The sequence below is a fragment of the Lutra lutra genome, chromosome 3 (genome assembly GCF_902655055.1).
Source record: "Lutra lutra chromosome 3, mLutLut1.2, whole genome shotgun sequence".
Lineage (NCBI taxonomy): Eukaryota > Metazoa > Chordata > Mammalia > Carnivora > Mustelidae > Lutra > Lutra lutra.
Window position 1 is genome coordinate 181,735,803 of NC_062280.1, and position 20,644 is coordinate 181,756,446.

Below are 20,644 nucleotides of genomic sequence, written 5' to 3' on the forward strand. Positions count from 1 at the left end.
AAATCAGAAGTTGGATGCTTACCGACCGAGTCATCCAGGTGCCCGCCCCAAGAATTTGCATTTCTGATAAGCTTTCTGTTAACAGTAATGGTTCCATTAGATAAAAGCAAAGAAAATGTTGAGAATATCCTATTCATATTATGATATGAAGAGGATAGTTATAATCCCTAATCTGGTCTCCAGGATTTTAAACATAAAAAACACCAAATTTAGTCCACGAGAGCAAAGTGATATTCCTATTAGCTGAAATTTGCAATTTCTTGAATATAATGGTCCTTTATAGTGTTCACATTTAAATGTGTCTTTCTAATCTAGGCCACATAGGATCACCTGATCTCTCTGGTTTCAGACTTAAGGAGCAAACCTAGCTCAATGACATCAACTAAACTGGCCATAAGCAGGATGAAGCTGGAATTCTGTACTGAACCCAGAGAAGTAAAAGTGAAATGACAAGTTTAAGAATTAAGGAGATTCCAGGAACCCACTTAAAGAAGTTTGTGTGTAGACTGAAAAGAGGCACATGGAAAGAAGAAAGCCATGTTTTGCACCGCATCCTGGATTCTGAGTGCCCAGGATCAACTATGAATGATAATGGGTTCTTTCTGCTAATGGTCTATCTGCACTTGTGTGCCCTGCCAAATGCCACAGGCATAACGGAAAGGTTATGTTTTTGTGCACTATCACCCAGAGTTGTTGAACTGTGGTGTAATAATCAGCAGCCTCACTTGAAAGCTTGCCATCAAATTGAGCCAAGCACACCACACCATTACATCCAAATTGCTAATGGAGAAATGCCAGGGAACGAGAGTAGATCCAGAAAATACAGTTATGGCTCCCAGAGTATGCACTCAGTGAACAAAGGATGCCATGTAGACCATTAGCTGGTGTAAGATTCCAGACTAAGTGTGTCAACGGGAACACAAGAATCACACTTAACAGTTGTCCATTCTTCTGGAAGTTTCCCACTGGAAATTTCTGCCAGAAGATATTAGAGAAATAGAACTACCAAGAATCAGTTTGGATATGGTGAGATAACTGCAGCTCCTCTTATCCTCCTAAGTATATGTTCAATTTAAGTAAAAAATAGTAGTTTCAAGGAACATTTCTTTATCAGGCCATTTTACCAATTGCTACTGCCTCCATCCTTTTATAATGATGCCACTAAACAAAAATGAGAAAGAGAAGCTCGCTATTCCATATCCCTGTATCTTCTAATTTACTGTGTAAGAGTTAAATCAGCAGATCTAGGTTGTTAAAACTCTTTGCATTCCATAGTCTTCAGAACTAACCTTCACCAGCTCCTGGAGATAATCTCTGAACCCTTGGAACATCCTGCCTAATGAAAGTATCTTTGTATATTTGAAATCTTGGAGCATGCCAGGTAGTTTATAATAACAATGCAGTTTATGGTGAGAGTCTTTTTTTTTTTTTTTTTTTTTTAAATCCTGGATCACAGGTGTCAGCTTCACTTTTAGGAGCTACATGCCAAAGTAACTGACCTCCAATAAACACCCTGGAGGCCAAGGCTCAAGTGAGCCTCCTTGATTGACAACGTATCATATGTGTTGTGACACACTGTTGCTGGTAACTTTGTCCCTGTGACTTTATTGAGGGAGGACAAATGGAAGATCATCCTTGACTCTCCTAGACTCCATTGTAAGCATCTTTTTCCTTCCCTAATGGTATTCTGGATCCTTTCATTGTAATAAACCATAATCAGAAGTGTAACAGCTCTTCTGAATTCTATGAATCCTTCCAGAAAATCATCAAACCTGACTGTGATCTTTAGGATCTCTGACACAGTACTTTCAAAATAAAGTCTAACTTCTCCTCTGGAATAAAAGAAAATTAGATAATGAGTACTTTTGGCAAACCTAGTGGGACAACTCAGTGTACCCTGGATATAAAGATACAATATAAGTTACACACACGTATGCACACACAGGACACTGTGCTGGAGGTCTTGGGACAAGCCAGACATAAAATTCACAAAGTTCAATGAAAATTATATACTAAATGTACCAAACTAAAGGTTATTTATTTATGTATCCATTTGTTCATTTTTGGTTATGGGTGACATCTATTGAGTTTGTTTATCTAAATTTGATTATATCTGAGAAATTACAAATGAAGGAGCTCACACTTGACATTCTTCTATATGAAGTGAAGACCAAACATGCCAGGGTAGGGCCTGTCGTTTAAAGAGTAAAAACAGATATATGTACCGACCTAAGTATTAGATTACCCAAGAGAGATAGTAAAAGGTCTTTCTGCTTTTCAGGAATAAAGTAAAAGAGGAAGATAACCTGAACTGAAGGAGGTAGTAGGTGTGAGTGAAAATGACATCAATACCTCATTTAAACTGGTGATGCTGCTCTCAGGACCGAGGCTGGCCTGAATGTCACTTGTGGGAGCATTAGAAAATCACCACATTTTTTAGAGAGTTGACTGCCATTTGCCAAAAACTGTCATAATAAATATACACATCTAGGAGACAGTGAAGTGAACAGTGCCCCCTGAAGAGCTCTGTATGCCAGCTGCGGCTCAGGCTGTTCTCAGACGAGGCCTCGGTTGTTGGCAGTCGTGACAGAGTTTTAATTGAAATATATTTGACATACAATATTGTGTAAATGATTGGTTTTTTAAATTTCAGATCCATCAAATACATAGTTAGTGGAAGTTTGATTCAAACTCAGGAAACACATTGCATTTGAGTCTTAGTTTTACTGCCATCCTTTTACTTTTTTTTTTTTTCCCCAGAGATATTGGGTGTGGATGATTAAGAAGGCTATGTTAGAAACTGTCTAGACATGACTAAAATTCAAGCTCATAATCTAACTCTAGTTAATTGTAAAGTCTGACTTTGATTAGGGTCAGTAATTGTCTGATCTCTGCTTAACATTTCTTGATAATTGCATAATGGCATGCATGAATTAACAGAAACATAAAGTACTTAAATATATTTCTGTAATTCATACTAAGCTAATTTTCATGATAACTAATATGAGCATACTCTAGAGGGTAATAAATAATCAATAACTTCATAAGTATACCTTCTGTCTTACAAACACCTGGTTCAAAGGTTTATTTCCTTAATGGTAAATGAAATAATTGTGATAAAATATTATAATTATTTTATTTTTCATTTTAAATTTTAATTAATTTTTAGAGTTGCCTGGGTGGCTCAATCAATTAAGCATCTGACTCTTGGTCAGAGCTCAGGTCATGATCTTAGGGTCATGGGATTAAGCCCTGCTTCTAGTTCCTCCACAACACAGACTCTTGCTTGAGATTCTCTCCCTCTCCCTCTTGGCCCTCCCCCCACTCATGCTTGCACACTCTCTCTCAAATAAAGAAATAAATAAAATCTTTTACAAATTAATTAGTTAATTGTTTTAATTAATTTTTGGATCTGAGGAGTAAATTACCATTTAGTTTTAGTTACATATTATTCATGCATCTATTCATTTTCTCTTTTGCTTATTCCCTTCTTATATTCCCCTCTATCCAAAGTGCTTAGTATGTAACCTTGAGTTTTTATAAATTCTTTTAATTATATAGCTTGGCATGTATTTTGAACATACATTTAGATAAATGGCATTTTGATATAGAGAGTTTTCTATGTGATATTTTTACTCAACATTGGTTAAAGATCTAAGCACATTGCTTATCACAGTAGATTTTTTGGCTTTTAACACTTCAAAGTATTTCTTAGTTTGTATCCTCCTATCTGCATCCACTTCTCAATGATGGGCCCCTAGATTGCCCCCTATTTCTTACCACCAGACAATATTGCATTAAAAATTTCATTTCTGCCTGTTTGGGAAATTCATGGGAATTCTATTTGTATTTTTGAACTATGAAGAATAAAATGGCTGATACTACCAAATTGTTTTCCAGTATGGGAAACCTCAATTAAATGTCAAAAAGTGCCAGGTTGAATTTTAAATAGCAAGACCCAACTATGTGATACCTAAGCTAAATGTACATTGAATATAGACACAAATTAGTAAGTGAATAAAAAAATTATATCATGCTAACACCAAACAAAAGAAAGCTAGGTTGGCTCTATGAGTGTCAAACAAAATATGTCTATGCAAAAAAGTATTACCATATTACCATAGTGATAAAGAGGTCAACCTATCAAGAAGACCTAATGCACCTAAACATTACACATCTATTAACCAAATCCAAAATACATGAAGTTGCAACTGACAGAACTATAATGAGAACTAACCAATGCCACAATTACAAGTTGAGAATTGAATACGATTCTAATGATAATTGACAGAAAAAGAGCATATAAAGTCAGTAAGAATATAGTGACTATGGGGTGCCTTGGTGGCTCAGTTGGGGCTGCCTTCATCTGGGGTCATGATCCTGGAGTGTGGGATCGAGCCCCACATTGGGCTCCATGCTCAGCAGAGAGCCTGCTTCTCCCTCTTATATGCCTGCCACTCTACCTACTTGTGCTCTCTCGCTCTCTGACAAATAAATAAATAAAATCTTTAAAAAAAATAGAATATATTGACTAACTTTACTGTCGTGATATCTAAAGAACCCTGTACCTAACAAAAGTGAAATTCACATATTTTTCTAGAATAGGTGGGATATTTATTGAGATAGATCTTAATCTGGGCCATGAACAAACATCAATTATTTTAATGGTACTGTCTCTAATCCTAATGTGATTAAGTTAGAAATTAGTAACAGATCTCTATAAAATCACAAAATATTAGGCAGCTAAATAACATACTTCCAACTAACACATAATCCAAAGAATACATAAAAACAAAAGTTATAAAGTATTTTAACTGAGTGAAAATCAAAACAAAATATTTTAAAATATGTGGGATGTTAATGAAGAAATAAGGATACTTAGAAGATAATTAATTTATAGGGCTACATGCCTATACTATAAAAACAGAAATGCTTTGTTAAGTCATTTGTCTCAGCAACCACCATAAGAAATTAAGAAAAAAGGAAATATAAAATTCAAAGAAGAGGAAGGGAAAGAATAGAGATCTGAGTAGAAATCCATAAACTAGAAAAATAGGAAAATAGAAAATCAATGAAATCCAGAGCTGATCCTTTGAGAAGACCAATGAAATTGATAAACTTCTTCTCAGATAGTTGGGGGTAAGGGGAAGAGAAAAAACAAAAGGTTCAGTTATCAAGAATGAGAATTGATATTAAAGAAATTAAATTTCTTGTTAAAACATTTACTGGGAGGAATGCTCCTGATCCAGATGGCTTAACTAGTAGAGTGATTATATTATTCAAGGAAGAAATATTATCAATTCTAAAAAAATTTTTTCAAAAAATTGAAACATAGTAAAGACTTCTTAACTTGTTTTATTGGGTTAGCAAGATTCTAATATCAAAATGAGACACAGACACTACAAAAAACAAACAAAAAAAAATGGAATAAAAAACAGCACAAATTCCCTCATGAACCCAAGAGCCAAAATTTTAAACAAAATTTTAGCAAATTGACTCTATCTACATAACAATCCATCTATGGATCTAAATACCCCATGTCCTAATGTGGTTTATCCTAGGATTCAAGTTTAGTTCAACATTTGAAAATCAATCAATGCAATACACCAAATTAGCAAGCTAAAAGACAGATAAATAAAAGGCATCCAGGATGTAAAGGAAAAAAACATAACTGTCTTTAAATGGAGACAGCATGGCCATTTATATAGAAAATCCAATGAGATCTACATAAGGGACTACTAGAACTAATAAGTGAGTTCAGCAAGGTTGCAGACTAAAAGAGTAAGCTACAAAAAATAATTGTATTTTACATAATAGCAATGAACAATTGAAAAATTAAGACAAATAATATTTACCATAACATCAAAGTATAAAATAATATAAAATATATGAAAGTATAAAATAATTGGTACTTAAGGTTAAATTTAACAAAAAGTGTGAAAAGCACAAAACGCTGGTCAGAAAAATTCAAGGAACTCTAGATAAATGGAAAAACATCCAGCGTCCATGACTCAGAAAAATTACTACTGCTAAAATGCAATACTACCCAAATTTATTACAGATGGAACACAGTCCTTATCAGTATTCCAACTATAATTTTTCAGAAATTCATAAGCTGATTTTAAAATTCATTTCAAAATGCAAAGGACTTAAAGAGCCAAAATAATCTTTAAAAAGAACCAAGTTAAAGGACTAACAGTACCTGATTTCAAATTTCAGTTTAAAGGTAAGCAAATAGACAACGGAACAGAATAAAGCATCGTGAAAACACACTGACTTACATGGACAACTGATTTTTGATTAACGAGCAAAAGCAGTTCAAAGGAGAAAGTACAGATCTTGCAGAAATTGTATTGGGAAGACTGGATATTCATATATTTTTTAAAGAGCGTTGTTCCTTAGTTCACACCATATTAAAACAGTAATTCAAAATGAATCATACACGCAAAGGCAAAACCTGAAACTATAGAACTTCTGGAACAAAAGATGAGAGAAAATCTTTGTAACCTCGGATTAGGCAACAATTTCTTAAAAACAATACCAAAATCACAATCTAGCCAAAAAAATTATAGATTTGCTTTATCAAAATGTAAAACTTCTGTTCTTTGAAATATACCACTAAGAGGAAAAATACAAGATATGGGTTGTATTAAAAAGTGTTTATAAATAATATATCTGATAAGTTACTTGTATCCAGAACAAAACACATTTTCAAGGTTCATATGAAAACCAGCAATCCAATTTTTAAAATGAGCAAACTATTTGATCAGATGCTTCACCAAATAAGGACCTGAAATAGGTGTATGAAAGGATACCCAACATCATTAGTCATCAGAGAAATGCAAATTAGAATCACAATATGATACTACTGCACACTCAGAATGGCTAAAAGCAAAAAGACTGACTACCAAGTATTGACAAACATATGGAACAAATGGAACTCTCACACACTATTTGTGGGAATGTAAAATGATATAACCATTTTGGAACATGGTTGGGAAGTTTTTCAGAAAGGGAAACATATATGGACTCCATGAGCCAGAAAATGCACTCTTAGCATTCATCGAAGAGAAATGAAAGGGAGTGTTTCTACATTGACTTGTACATGAAGAAGAACTTGGCTTGTTCACAAGAACTTCACTTGTTATTACCCAAAACTAGAAATAACTAAAGTAAATGAATTCAAACAGTGTGGTATACACAGGGGAGGGAGAGCCAGCCCTCTTCACCAGTCTCAGAACCAGTGAGGACTCCTGAAACCCTTATTCATTCCTACCTTGCTATTTCTTCTTTTTCTAAATAGAACTGGATTCCTTCTTACCTGCTACATATGTGCTACATGAGAAATCTCTACTATGATGCTTATATTGATTACAAATACATGTGTAGCCTACTAATCCTCTAAATAAGAATGGGAAAACAATTTTGTATTCCCAACACGTGTATAAGGCCTGAAGATTATGGGTGCTTGTACTAGTAAAGAAAGAATTTGAAAAGGCCATTGTTCCATCTTAAGCATGAAAACAAATTGGTTAAATTAGAAAATCAGATTTTATCATAGAGCCGAGGACATTAAAGAGTTCTAAATGATTTAAATTCAATAAAGCAAATGACAAGTCCTTCCTAAGAAGGAAATGGCCTGTGGATGCTTTCATCCCTACCGAGTATCTTAGTTCTGCATTTAATCAGATGTAATTCAGATATCTAGATGGAAATAGTGCTTTTCCATTATACCTATTTCCAAAAATTTTACTGAATACTCTTTTGTACCTATTTGCATTACTTCTGCATTATCAGTCAAAGAGATAGAAAAAGATAAGCATAAAATCAATAGTTAAATAAAAGCTTCCAAATATAAAACCTCTGAATCCTAACTCTGTGTAATAAAAATGCTAGATCTAGAGTTGACCTTGCAGATTAAATAGAACTTAAAGATTGTTTTCCATGAAAGCATCAAATAGTTACTTTTATTATAATGGAAAGTTTGCAATCTTCTTTGAAATGCAAATCTAAAGCTTAGGTATTTCACAGAAGCTATGGTTTGGGATATATATAACAAGGAGATACATGTTTCAGAAATCCTGCAGTAAAATGGTAATCAGTGTATGAGCAACCCTAATCTCTTGCATATTTCAAAAGCTGAGCAAACACTTTTTGGTAAAGGAAATCAATGGAAAAGGATACTAAAAAATTTAAGAAAAAGAAACCAAAGTCTGATTGAGGAACATACGTGAGTCACACTACCACTGTGTTATTAGGCAACTTTAAATACTTAAAACTTTAGTAAGAAACTGGACAGAAGAATTATGGTATGTTTACAGGTACTATAATACATGCTATTACACTATGAAATCAGAGCTTCACCAAATTACTCCTTATTGCACGGTAGCCAAAAAATTCTTGAATTTATTTGTGCAATTATTAGATGTATCTAAGGTTTCTTTTAGAGGCCACCTGATAATGAAAGAGATATGGAACCTGGCAAGGAGTCTTTCAACAAAGCACCTTGCAAACATATATTTATACAGTCATTTTCTAGGGTCACAGTCTTCCTAGACTACAATCATAGAGGGTAAATGATAAAAAACTGGTTATAAACTCAAATGCCCTATTTCATCTCATTTTACCTGATTATGCCTGGAAGTAGAGGGCTTGATCAGCCAGATAAACACAGTTTGACTGGGAAACAATGAAATATGAGGAAGTTTGCGTGCAAGAATTGGGACCAATGTTTGTTTGAAAGAGCAAATTCATCTTTAAAAAAATCTTTAAAGAAGTGAGAATACTAGGAGTACTTATTTAATAGGGTTATATGAAGCTCAAGTTTGGTGTTATTTATAAAATACTTACTTAGCTTAATGGTAGCACATATTAGGCACTCTGTTTCTCTAATATAAATAAAATTAATTAGCCAGTGAATTGAATCCTCAGTTGAAATTCCACTCTTAAAACATATATTAAAATAACATTAGAAATGATAACCAGAATAAGGGCCTGTTTGTTTGATATTCCATAGTTTCTGATAATCTTGGTGAATGATGAAACACAGAAATTGATTTTTAACATGTACCAAACCTATTTTCCTCTAATATTAATTGCTTTGGTGAGGCTTTGATGGAAGGTCCTTGGACAAATCACATTCTTTCTGGCTTTTTCATTGATTGAAGATCTTAAAATAAGGAAAATCTTTTTTTGAAAAGATTTATTTATTTATTTTTTAAAAAGAGCATGTGAGTGGGTGGGGATGGCGATGGAGAGGGACAGAGGAAGAGAATCTTTAAGCAGACTCCTCAGTGAGCACAGAGCCCAAGGCGGGGCTCAATCTCATGACCCTGAGATCAGGACCAGAACTAAAATCAAGAATTGGATGCTTAACTGACTGAGCCATCAAGGCACCCCAAAATAGGAAAATCTTGAGTCCTTACCTCTTTTAAATTCTATAGTTCTGACTTTAATGTGTAATAGACTATTTCATGAGCAATTAATTTTAAGTGACTAAAATGTCCTTCATAGTACATATCTTATCATTTCTAATATCAACATTTTAATACTATTTAAATAATGAAGGATTTTCCAATACCACTAGTAGTCATTTATGTAAAGTAAAATAATTTGGGGAAGATTTGGTGATTATGATAAGTAATAGTAATTGCTAACATTTACTGAGCACTGCTGATTTACCAGGCACACTTCTAAGGACTTTAATTACTTTATTTAACATTCCTCTAAATCTTGTCAGTAAGCATCTGTAGTTTTTCTTCATTTCACAAGATTTTTATAGAGGTTAGGCAATATAGTCCAACAGGCTGAAAATGGACCATCAAAGTTTAAACAATAATGATATATATGAGAAGAAGAATTGAGGTTTAGGTAAAAAGAATGTTACCTTGAAGTTGAAAGCAAATTTGAAGCCAGTGAAAGTGCCTCTAGTGTGTGGTGTTTGGCCTGTCCAGCCTGTTTGCTGTCCAGCCTGAAATGCAGCTGAGGTCAGAGGGTAGGGATATCTAGTGGAGTCCCTGTCTTCCTTCAGTGGTATTAACAGAGTATGAACAGATTAAACAGATGGTAAATGGTTAACGTGATTACACTGACCAGATGGAACTGGATGATAAACTTGAAACAGTTTGAGAAAGAAGGCAATATGGATTTGAGTACATAGACCAACAAATCACCAGAGAACATAAAAGCAGCTGTAACCCAAGCAGGGAAAGATCTATGAAGAACAGCACTGATTTTACTTACTAAAGAATTAGATGACCAAAGACTCTACCAGAAAAAATTGGATTGAATTAAAGATTTATAAGAGTAATAAATAAAAGAATATAAAATTATATATGTACATATGATTTATGTATATGTGTGTATATATATATAATTTTATATTCTTTTATTTTTATATATATAAATATGTGTGTGTGTGTGTGTGTGTATATATATATATATATATATATATATATATATATATATAATGATAGTTGGTCTTTATTTGAAGGAATGATTTATTCCCTGTTAAATCTTAAAAGGAAGCACTATTCCTTTTTAAAAAATCTAAAACCATAGTCATATGTATTTGTAGTCATATGTATCATTTGAATTTTTACACAACTGAGAAATTTAACATTGTACATACACTACTTTAACTATTATAGACAAAACAATTTAAAAACCATGCAAGATATAAGAATGATTGTTGATAATTTTTAAAGGCTATAAGATAAAGTCTTAATCAAAGTAGTAAGAAATTTAAAATTTTATTAAAATAACAATGGATTATAAAGAATTTCTAATTTTTTCCACTATTACAAGAAGCAATAAAAAAATGATGACCACTATAAACTTTTTTTTTAAAAGATTTTATTTTTATTTATTTGAGAGAGAGAGAGCATGAGAGTAGAGAGGTCAGCAGGAGAAGCAGACTCTCCGCCGAGCAAGGAGCCTGATGTGGGACTCGATCCCAGGACTCCAGGATCATGACCCGAGCCGAAGGCAGTTGCCCAACCAACTGAGCCACCCAGGAGCCCTAAACTTTTTTTATTTAGCATTTTCATTTGGAATTTCTAGCCAAAACAAAAACATGTATAACATAAAAAGAGGTAAAAATAATTGGAAAGGGTTAAACAAATTTTTCATGCTTTGAGAATGATATGTGGTTACAGTACACAAGATAATATAACAAGAAAACCTAAGATGTCAAATTTAATATATTTTTAGAAAAATTTTCTTTTAATTAAAGGTAGAGGATTCTGATACTATTGTTTTTTTGAAGGCTTGGTATCTTCTAACATTACAAATTCAAAATCTTAATTTTAATTCCATATAGATATTATACATCTACCTCTCATTATTTCAAATGAGGTTAGTTCTGACATTTCAAAATAGATTACTACTTTTGTATAGAGGGTCCGTGCAACTCAGGGTGTTTACCACTTCTGCCAGCTCAAAACTAAATGCCCACTCCAACCTCAATCACTGGAACTTTCAAGAAAGCCTTGCATAATCCTAAACCACCCATGCAGAGTAGGATGGGGAGGAAAAGGGCAGAAGGGAACATCATGCTTTGTTTATAAACACAGATCTAGAAGCATAACTCTTTACAACATTAATCTTTTATTCAATATGCAATATGTAACTTATATTATCAAGACATTGTAGGTGGCTCCAGTAAATGCTTTCAAGTACATGAATTCTAAAGGTATTTTCTATGAAAAGAGAGGATTATGTAAATGTGCCTTAATATAAGTAGAGCTGTTCTTGGAGAATAACTAAGAAAAAAGTTTCTGAGGACGCTTGGGTGGCTGAGTCGGTTAAGCATGACTTCAGCTCAGGTCATGATCTCAGGATCCTGGAATGGAGCCCATGTCAGGCTCTGCATTCATCAGGGAATCTGTTTGTCCCTCCCCCTCTACACTCCCACCCCCGCTCATTCTCTCTCTCTCTCTCTCTCATGTGCGCACACGTTCAAATAAATAAATAAAATCTTTTAAAAAAAGGAAAAAGGTTTCTGTCCCTATCTAAATTTGTATGTCTATTTTCATATTAAACTTTTGTATTAATAGAAATACTTCCTAAAACATTTGTTATACATCATAATCAGAAAAAGGTAAATATCCCAAGACATAAAAATCATTCAATAAATTAAAGTTCATAGCTGTAATGGAACAAAATTCAATCAGAAATATATATTGGGTAGCTACTGTGACATGCAATATGAAGAACTTTTGAAAATAATAACCACCAGGTACTGATATATATATATATACATTATGTATAAAATATGTGTATGTATATATGTGCATATATGAATATTATATATACATAATCACATACTTTATTATATATAACACATATACATATATATTTTTATGTAATTTAATTACTATAACATTTCTAAATTTAGACATTATCTGTTTTGCAAATGAGGAATTTGTAGCTCTAAGAAATGTGTAACAATTCAAAAATCACTGTTAATATTTAACAAATGACATTTTAAAGATCTATTTATTTATTTATTTATTTATTAGAGAAAGAGTGCACAAGCATGGGGAATAGCAGATGAAGAGGGAGAGGGAGAGAATCTTAAACAGTTGCCCTGCTGAGCACAGAACCAACATGGGGCTGATCTCACAACCCTGAGATCATGTCCTGAGCAGAAATCAAGAGTAAGACATTTAACTAACTGAGCCCCCAAGGCACCTGCAGAAACATTTTAATATAAATTGGTCTAATGCCAATGCACACCAATACAATTAATCACACAGCTATTTTAAATAAGGTCCCACATCAGTCTGAATATTTGAAACATAATATTAGGGGGAAAGAGTAATATAGAATTATGTTAAATGGATATACAATGTTGTGATTGTGGGTATCCATGCATATAATACATTTATATAAACAAGAAAATATTTGAATATGAAAAATTATTCACCATACTTTTTTTGTAGTTGAAAATGACCCTATGTTTTTGTTATTTTTGTGTTTGTCATATTTCCTGAATTCAATTATGTGCAATAATACTTACAAACTCTCTGATACTAATAAATTGATTTTGTTTGTTAATTTAATGGCTACTAAAGAGGAATACATAGATTTTTCCAGAAAAAAATCCACTCTGTGTTATAAAATATTTATTATGAATATGAGGAATATGATAATTAGAATATCAGATAATTAGAGTACCTAAACTTTAAAAATATTTTTAGAATGTTCAAAAAAATCCAATCATAGTTCAATTGGATGGATGAAAATAAAAACTTTTTATCTCTGTGTAAATGTTACCGGAAGGATACTGGTTATCCTATCTGGTATGGCAGAAAAATAATAATTAAACAACTGATACCAGAGCACTTCTAAGAAGTACACTGTATTTGTTTATGAACATTGAGAGAGAAAGGAAATGGTGAATCAACTTGCTGAGTGGGCTGAAGTTTAAGCCACTGAGAATGAAAGAAGGAAAGGGAGTCTAAAATCATTTTCATTTATATCATTATTATAAATCATTATTCATTTACTCATGTATTTATTCAAAAGTCTATTTTCAAAACACTTGTTTACCAAGCATTATGATGAGTGAGAGTGAAATTTACAAGGTATTCTCATGGGTCATACTTGGTGTCAGTGGTGGGAAAAAAGGGTTGGCAATAATGAAGTAGGGACATAGATTAAAATATGTATTCAGGAAAGGAAAAGTGATATGAAATAACAAACAAAAGCTATCTTGTGTTGAGTAGCTGAGAAGCAGAAGTTTCAGTAGAGTGAACGGAAGAGAACTCTCTGAGTTGGTAATATTTGCAGGAAAAGCAAAATAATGAGAAGTGAAGCTCTCTGGGAAAAGACAATCCCAGGTCCTATGTTTATAAAGTCTTGGACTCTGTGTTTGGAAATACTTTGGAGAATTTTGCAACTATGAGACTCTGTGGGGATATTTTATAAAGACACAGGTAGAGAGAGAGTTAGCAGCATAACACTCAGTGGTAACAACTTTGAATTTTATTCCAAATGCAAATGGAAGAAAATGAGAGTTTTTGTCAAAGAGCACTCTCTTAATCCATTTCTACTGATCTTAATCTCAAAAAAGAAAGAATTTCATTAACAGAATGTATGTTTTGTGTGACAGTTTTTAGGGGTGGGGTAGGTGGGTATTGCTGATCATCAAGAAGGAGCTGTGTAACCCATTTGGCTCTACTTGAAGATTAAAATAAAATAAGAATTGTAAGATAAAGAAGAAGGAAATTAAAGTAATACATATTAGAAATTTTACCTATTATGAACTTTTGTCTTCATATTTTCTAGATTTGGGGAGTACAGTTTGAGAGATGACAAATGCAATACAAATTAGTATCTTGGGTTTTTTTCTGTTTAAAGTGGCTTGAGATCAGGTGAAGACACAAATACAAAGTACAAACTAAAAGCTGCTTTAAGTTTCTTATAAATATGAATTTTAAGAGGAGACAAAATTTGTAATTAAGTAACACCCTGTACTTGAGAGGTTTAGGGCTAATTGGACTGCAAGAAAGCCAGATGACATTTTTTTTTAATGATGTAAAAAACACTGATAATATTTCAAAGATATGGGCAAGGCCATTTGCACTATATCTTCTATTTAGGGGACAGTTTCAATTAGCATCCATTTGGCTGCAAGTAACAGAATATCAGATCCCAGTGTCTTTAATATGAAGTCAAGTATGTCACAAAGCAAACAATATGGAAATAGGTGGTATTGTGAGTGATTCCGTAAGTCAAAATTCACATAAAAAACAAAGCTCTTATCATCTTCCCATCTGCATTTTTTCAAATTTTATTTTTACTTACTTGACAGAGAGAGAGATCACAAGTAGGCAGAGAGGCAGGCAGAGAGAGAGGGGGAAGCAGGCTCCCCTCTGAGCAGAGCCTAAGCTGGGACTCCAACCCAGGACTCTGGGATCATGACCTGAGCCAAAGTCAGAGGCTTAACCCACTAAGCCACCCAGGCGCCCCACCCCATGTGCATTTGTGCATTTCAACACATTACTTCTTTCTTCCTAGTCACAAAGTAGCTGCCATAGCTCCAGTGAACATATTTTCATAGACCCATTTAGAAAGAAGACAGCCAAAGGAACTTCTGTCTGGTCTATCTCTATTTTTATCAAGAAACACTCTCTCTCTCTCTCTCTCTCTCTCTCTATATATATATATATATATATATATATATATGGCTCATGGACTGCACCTTACCTCTCTGCTTGAGTAGAACTGAATAGCTGAGTTCCAGTGCTCCAACCAGAAGCAAAATGGAATCAGATTGCTCTGACTTGCTCAGATACTTCTCTGAGGCTGCTCAGTTTGGCACCTAAGAAAATCAAGAGTCAGTTGGTGAGGAAGAGGGAAGGACAAGGAAGCAACCAACAGTGTCTGCCACAGTAAGGAAATAGGTTTATGCTAAGCAAGAAACTATCTTTCTTACATAAAGCAAAATCTGATTCCCCAAAGAAAGATTGGGAAACTATTTTCAATAAAGATGATTATCTAATTGAATATAATGAAAAGTAAGAATAGCACAATCATTGCTCTCTTCAGGGAAATAAACAATAAGGACATTAAGACCATTCATAGGAAATAACTGCAGGGAAATTTCTCAGGCAAATCACTGTAATGTTTTGATATGTTCATGAAAAATGGGATTTTTGCCATATACTTTATGATTAGGTATTATTGACAAGACATCTTTTTATGAAGAATAAACCAAAATAACAGGAAAATAAAAGCAAGACCTCAGAAAAACAACATAATTCAAAATACACAACAATATTAGAATGGTTAAAATCTATAATGCTGACAACACCAAATGCTGGTTGAAAGGTGGAGCAGCAGGAACTCTCATTCACTGTTGGTGGGAATGCAAAATACTACAGCCACTTTGAAAGACAGCTTCATAGTTTCTTATAAAACCAAACACTTACCATACAAATCAGCAATTTTGCTCCATGGTGTTATCTGAACAAGTTGAAAATTTTTGTCTGCATAAAAACCAGCACATGTATATACATGGCATTGTATTTCTAATTGCCAAAACTTAGAAGCAGCTAAGACGCCCTTCAGTAGGTAAATGAAAAAAATCAACTTTGATACTTCTGTACAATGTAATACTATATACTGGCAGATAAATGAGCTATTGAGCCATGAAAAGTCATGGAGGAAATTTAAATGCATTGGAGTAAGTGAAAGAAAGCAATCAGAAAAACCCACTTACTCTATCATTCCAACTACATGACATTCTAGAAAAGGCAAAACTATGGTGACTAAATATACTAGTGGTTATCAGAGGGTTTTTTATGCAGGGAAAAAAGAGTAGGTAGAGAATATGGTATTTTTAGGGTAGTGAAACTATCTTGTATGATACCATGGTGGATACATGTCAATATACTTGTCAAAAAACATAGAACATGCAACACCAAGAGTGAAGTCTAAGGTAAACTATGGACTTTGGGTGATACTGATGTTAATCCTGGTGTATCAACTGTGGCAAATGTACCATGCTGGTGAGTGCATCAGGGCAGAAGATATGTAGGAACTCCCTGCTTTCCATTTGATTTTGCTATTTATTAACTTAAAACTGTTAAAAAAAAAAAAGATGAGTTTTACACTTTAAATTTCATGGGAATACACTTTGAAGTCATTACTCTTGAAAACTATTTCAAAATATATGCTGGTTTAGGCTTAGAATTTGGAGCATTTATACCTTTAGTAGTATGAGGTAGAAATTAAATGTATGTATTAGAAACATCACTATTTAACACAATCATTTGATTATCAGAATTAAAGATGTATGTGATGTACCAACAGTAGAAATTTATGCAATTTACTATTAAAGTTAAATTAGTATTACTAACCAAAATCATGTATTGAGAATTTGATAAAATCAGTGAAATAAAATAAAGAGAATAGTATCAAAGAAAGTCATCTCAATAATAATCCAATACTTAAATGGTGTGATTATGTAAGTATGAGTATATGAGTTTACGTATATAGGCATATATACACATAAAGGTTAAGGAATAAATCAGGTTCTTAGAAACCAGGTCTGACTTTTGTTATTATTTTAAAAATGGGATCTATGGAAAGTCATTTTTCAGTTTATAAAATCAGTAGAACATTAAGCCAAGTTTGGAAAATATATAACAATGAAGGTCAGGTCCCAGAGGAATTATGATCTAAAAAAGTCACTACTTCTTTAGAAGGTTACTTTCACACTCTAGTACTTGATACTGCCACTGACACAAATTCCAAATAATCCAATTTTTTGTTGTGTGCCACTTGCTCTTGATTTAAAACGCTGAATAAGAACCCAAATGAAAATAATTGAAGAACAACATTTTAATTCCCAGATTAGTATGAGGAGAATAGAAAGAATTGTAAAAAAAAAAAAAAAAAAAAAAAAAAGGATTACCAGGAGTATCCCATCATGATACATTAGGAAAAGGGAGTATAGACTAGTAGCCTAATTTAATAGCTTGGTTCTCACCAGCTTAAAGTCTCCTAAAATATATTACAATGGGAGATTTCAATAAAACTACTTTTTAAAAAAGAACAAGAAGTAGCTATGGTTCATGATATGATATTGAACAATCAACAATATAGAGAGACAAGAACATTTCAAATTTGAAATATTATTCTAAAACTAGAAATATAAATTTCTGCATGGCCTGTTCTACCATATTTAATATGTTTGAGGATTCCTAGGGCAACTTGGACTTGCCCCTGGAGTCTTAAGGCTTTGGATTGAGGGGCAGAGGGAGCAGGGTTCCAGACTTCTGTTTTAATTAGAATAGTGCTATTACATTTTTTGACATTGCAAGTCTCCATAAAATGGTTTTTACAAAAGGGTTTGGAGGGCCTAAAGTTTGAAAATCAGTGATGTATAAAATGGCACCTTCTAATTAAACACTTAAGAAACAATTGTATTTTGTTGTTCCAGGAATTTTTTTTTTTTCATAAGAGATACTTTTGACCAAGTGCTTACTATGGAACAGATACTTTGCTAGCACTTTCTCTAAGCTATTTAATTGCAATAAGGGTTTAATTATACCTTTTAAAGATAGAAAAATATATACATACACACATATATATATACGAAGAGAGAGAGATTGAGAGTCACTTCAAAATTCAGTTTTGTGTTTAGAACCACTTGGGATGTTTTGTTTTTGCCAGTTAATTTTTCTCTAGCCAAACATTCTGGTCTATACTAATCCTTAAAAGCCTTGCCACAGTTGGGTTGAAACAGCAGGAGGCTCAATAGACTAGTGGGACCAATATATATCCCCCTACTGTGTTTATACAGGTGAAATCTCTCATCAGAAGACTTGTTCAGCAAGTCTATGTTTTCTTAAAAGGTGCACTTGAATGTTTTGTTGTATCTGGGATAGATATTATAATTCTAAAAGACCTACATTTACTCCAGCCAAGATAAAAAATCAATGTTTATGATAATCCTCCTATTGGCAACAAATTGCTTTCATTTCCTCTTAATAGTAGTGAATCAATCATATTTAGTCTAGTTTTCTAACCAAAAGAAATTAAAAGGTATATATGGAGTATAAAGAATAACTTCCTATTTCATGTTTCTTTCAATGCAAGCTCTGTAACCAGCCACAGTCTTGATGTTGATTTCCTAAAGTCAACATTTCTATGCACTTTAAAACCTGGCATCCATTCTTTTTGGTTTAATTGTTGCTTTCTTCTTGGCCCCCTTCCTGATTCTAGATAATAACAAATGCCTGACCCATTCTTTTATCTTTTGTGTTATAGCCCTGTTCATAGTTAAAATGAAAAGGTTTCTAACTCTCCCGATTGCTGCCCACGATCTGACTCCTAATTTTAATCTCTTATGCTTAAAGAAAATTAAAAATATTTATCCTATTTTTTTCATATAATAAAACCTTTATCTCTTGCTTTTAGCTTGTTAGGGTTGGCAAACCTATAGAATCCATGCACATCTTCTGATTATCACCTTTCTTCTTTCCTCTCTCTTGTGCTGGGACACAAATGTGATAGCTGGAGATGCAGAAGCCATTTTACAAGAACGAGGATGAATGCTGCGCACTAAGGAAGATGGAATAGAAGGCTAAAGAAGTTTGGGTCACTGAGGACATAATGAAGCTGCCATATCTTGTCTGAACAGTCCTCCTTTATCCTACTTATGTGACAGCAAGAAATTTCTATTTGATGAAGTCAAATTACCCTTTTATGTAGCCTTAATAGCAATTCTGATATGGGTACTACAGATATTTTTTGAATTATATACAGAAGTTAAAAAAATTGAGATGAAGAAACAGGTAAGGGAAATGAGGTGTAAGTTTATATTTATTCCTTTTCCTACCATTGCCACAAATTGCTACAAACTTCCCAAATTAAAAATGCATAGATATCCAGTGTTAGATATATTAGTAAAATAATAATTTTATTTAATAGAACATTTAAGCATATATCAAAATCAATTTATTATATCCATTATATGGACACATAAATGTATTTTTCTAAGGCAAAATTAAGCAGTATCATTTATTTAGCGGATATAGGATATGAAAAGTGTTTTTTTCGTGTCCATTTGGTCTACATTCAATTTAAAGCAGGATTTATATATATAATCTCACCAGGATTATTGGTCATGATCCAACTTGCTTAGTCAACCCTTTTGGGGGGGGGGATTTTTAACATTTTCTATGATAAATATTTACGTGGACTTTTTAAATAGCATTAGTTCTGTGAGTATCACCTGACTAACTCTGCAAATTTTGAAATTTATCTGCGGATACTGTGAAAGAAATGGGTCCTTGTGCGGGGTTTGGATCAGCTCTGTACAAGGCCACCCTAATTCTTGAAATGCGGCCCCTGCGGGAGGAGGGACACACAAAGCCTATGTTCTGCTAAAGGGAGAAGTCAAACGGGATTTGCACTGCTGATTTATACAACTCTCAGTTCTTACGTTGTAGAAGATAAGTGGACAAATACGATCACGTATTTTAAAACTGTTTAACTCGTTATGCTGTTGTGGGTCCTCTAGTCAAAAAGCACACGCAGGAGCCTAGAGGAGAAAGATTTGCTCGGGTTCTGTTACTTGGCAGCCCTGGAAGCTCTCCAACTGAAATCCGACGCTGGCCCCGCACCCAAAGGGCTAGGAGGGACCTCACAGGGACCGCCACCCCGGACTGCCAGGTGGCAGGTTGAACAAGCAGGAGAACTTACTTATGAGGCTTGTCGTAGGCAGCCGCCAGACGAGCAGATCTCCGTGGCTGCCGCCAGCATCTTAAAGGTTCATACAGTGCCCTTCACAGGATTCTGCCACAGATACAGGTCCTGAAGGCCTCAACCACACATTCTCTCAAGGCTGCATCCTTGAAACTGCTCCCACCTCAGGAATGGTTGGCAGAACATTCCAAGGGGAGGGGCTGAGGAGCCTCCAATTGCCCGGATGGGCTCCCGGGTCAACCTACGGTCCTGTCCTCTCAATGACCTCCTTCAACAAGCACATTGAAAAAAAAGTCATCGCAAGAAAACAGTTCATAACCTTGAATATGTATCGTATAAATCCTAAATCATACCTTGATCATACCTACTTTTTCCTCCCAAGTGGACTTTTGTTTATTAGACACAGTTTAGGAATATACAT

At 33.8% G+C, this 20,644-nt stretch overlaps 1 long non-coding RNA gene across 1 annotated transcript in view; it reads right to left on the bottom strand.

Moving 5' to 3' along the window:
- LOC125095465 (uncharacterized) overlaps positions 1–20,373 on the bottom strand; it is a 58,705-nt gene extending 38,332 nt beyond the window's left edge. The window contains exons 1-2 of the long non-coding RNA XR_007125905.1: positions 20,221–20,373; positions 15,214–15,328 (exon numbers count right to left, since the gene is read on the bottom strand). This is a non-coding gene — a long non-coding RNA (uncharacterized LOC125095465). The remainder of the gene's footprint in view (positions 1–15,213; positions 15,329–20,220) is intronic.
- Between the last annotated feature and the right edge of the window lie 271 nt (positions 20,374–20,644).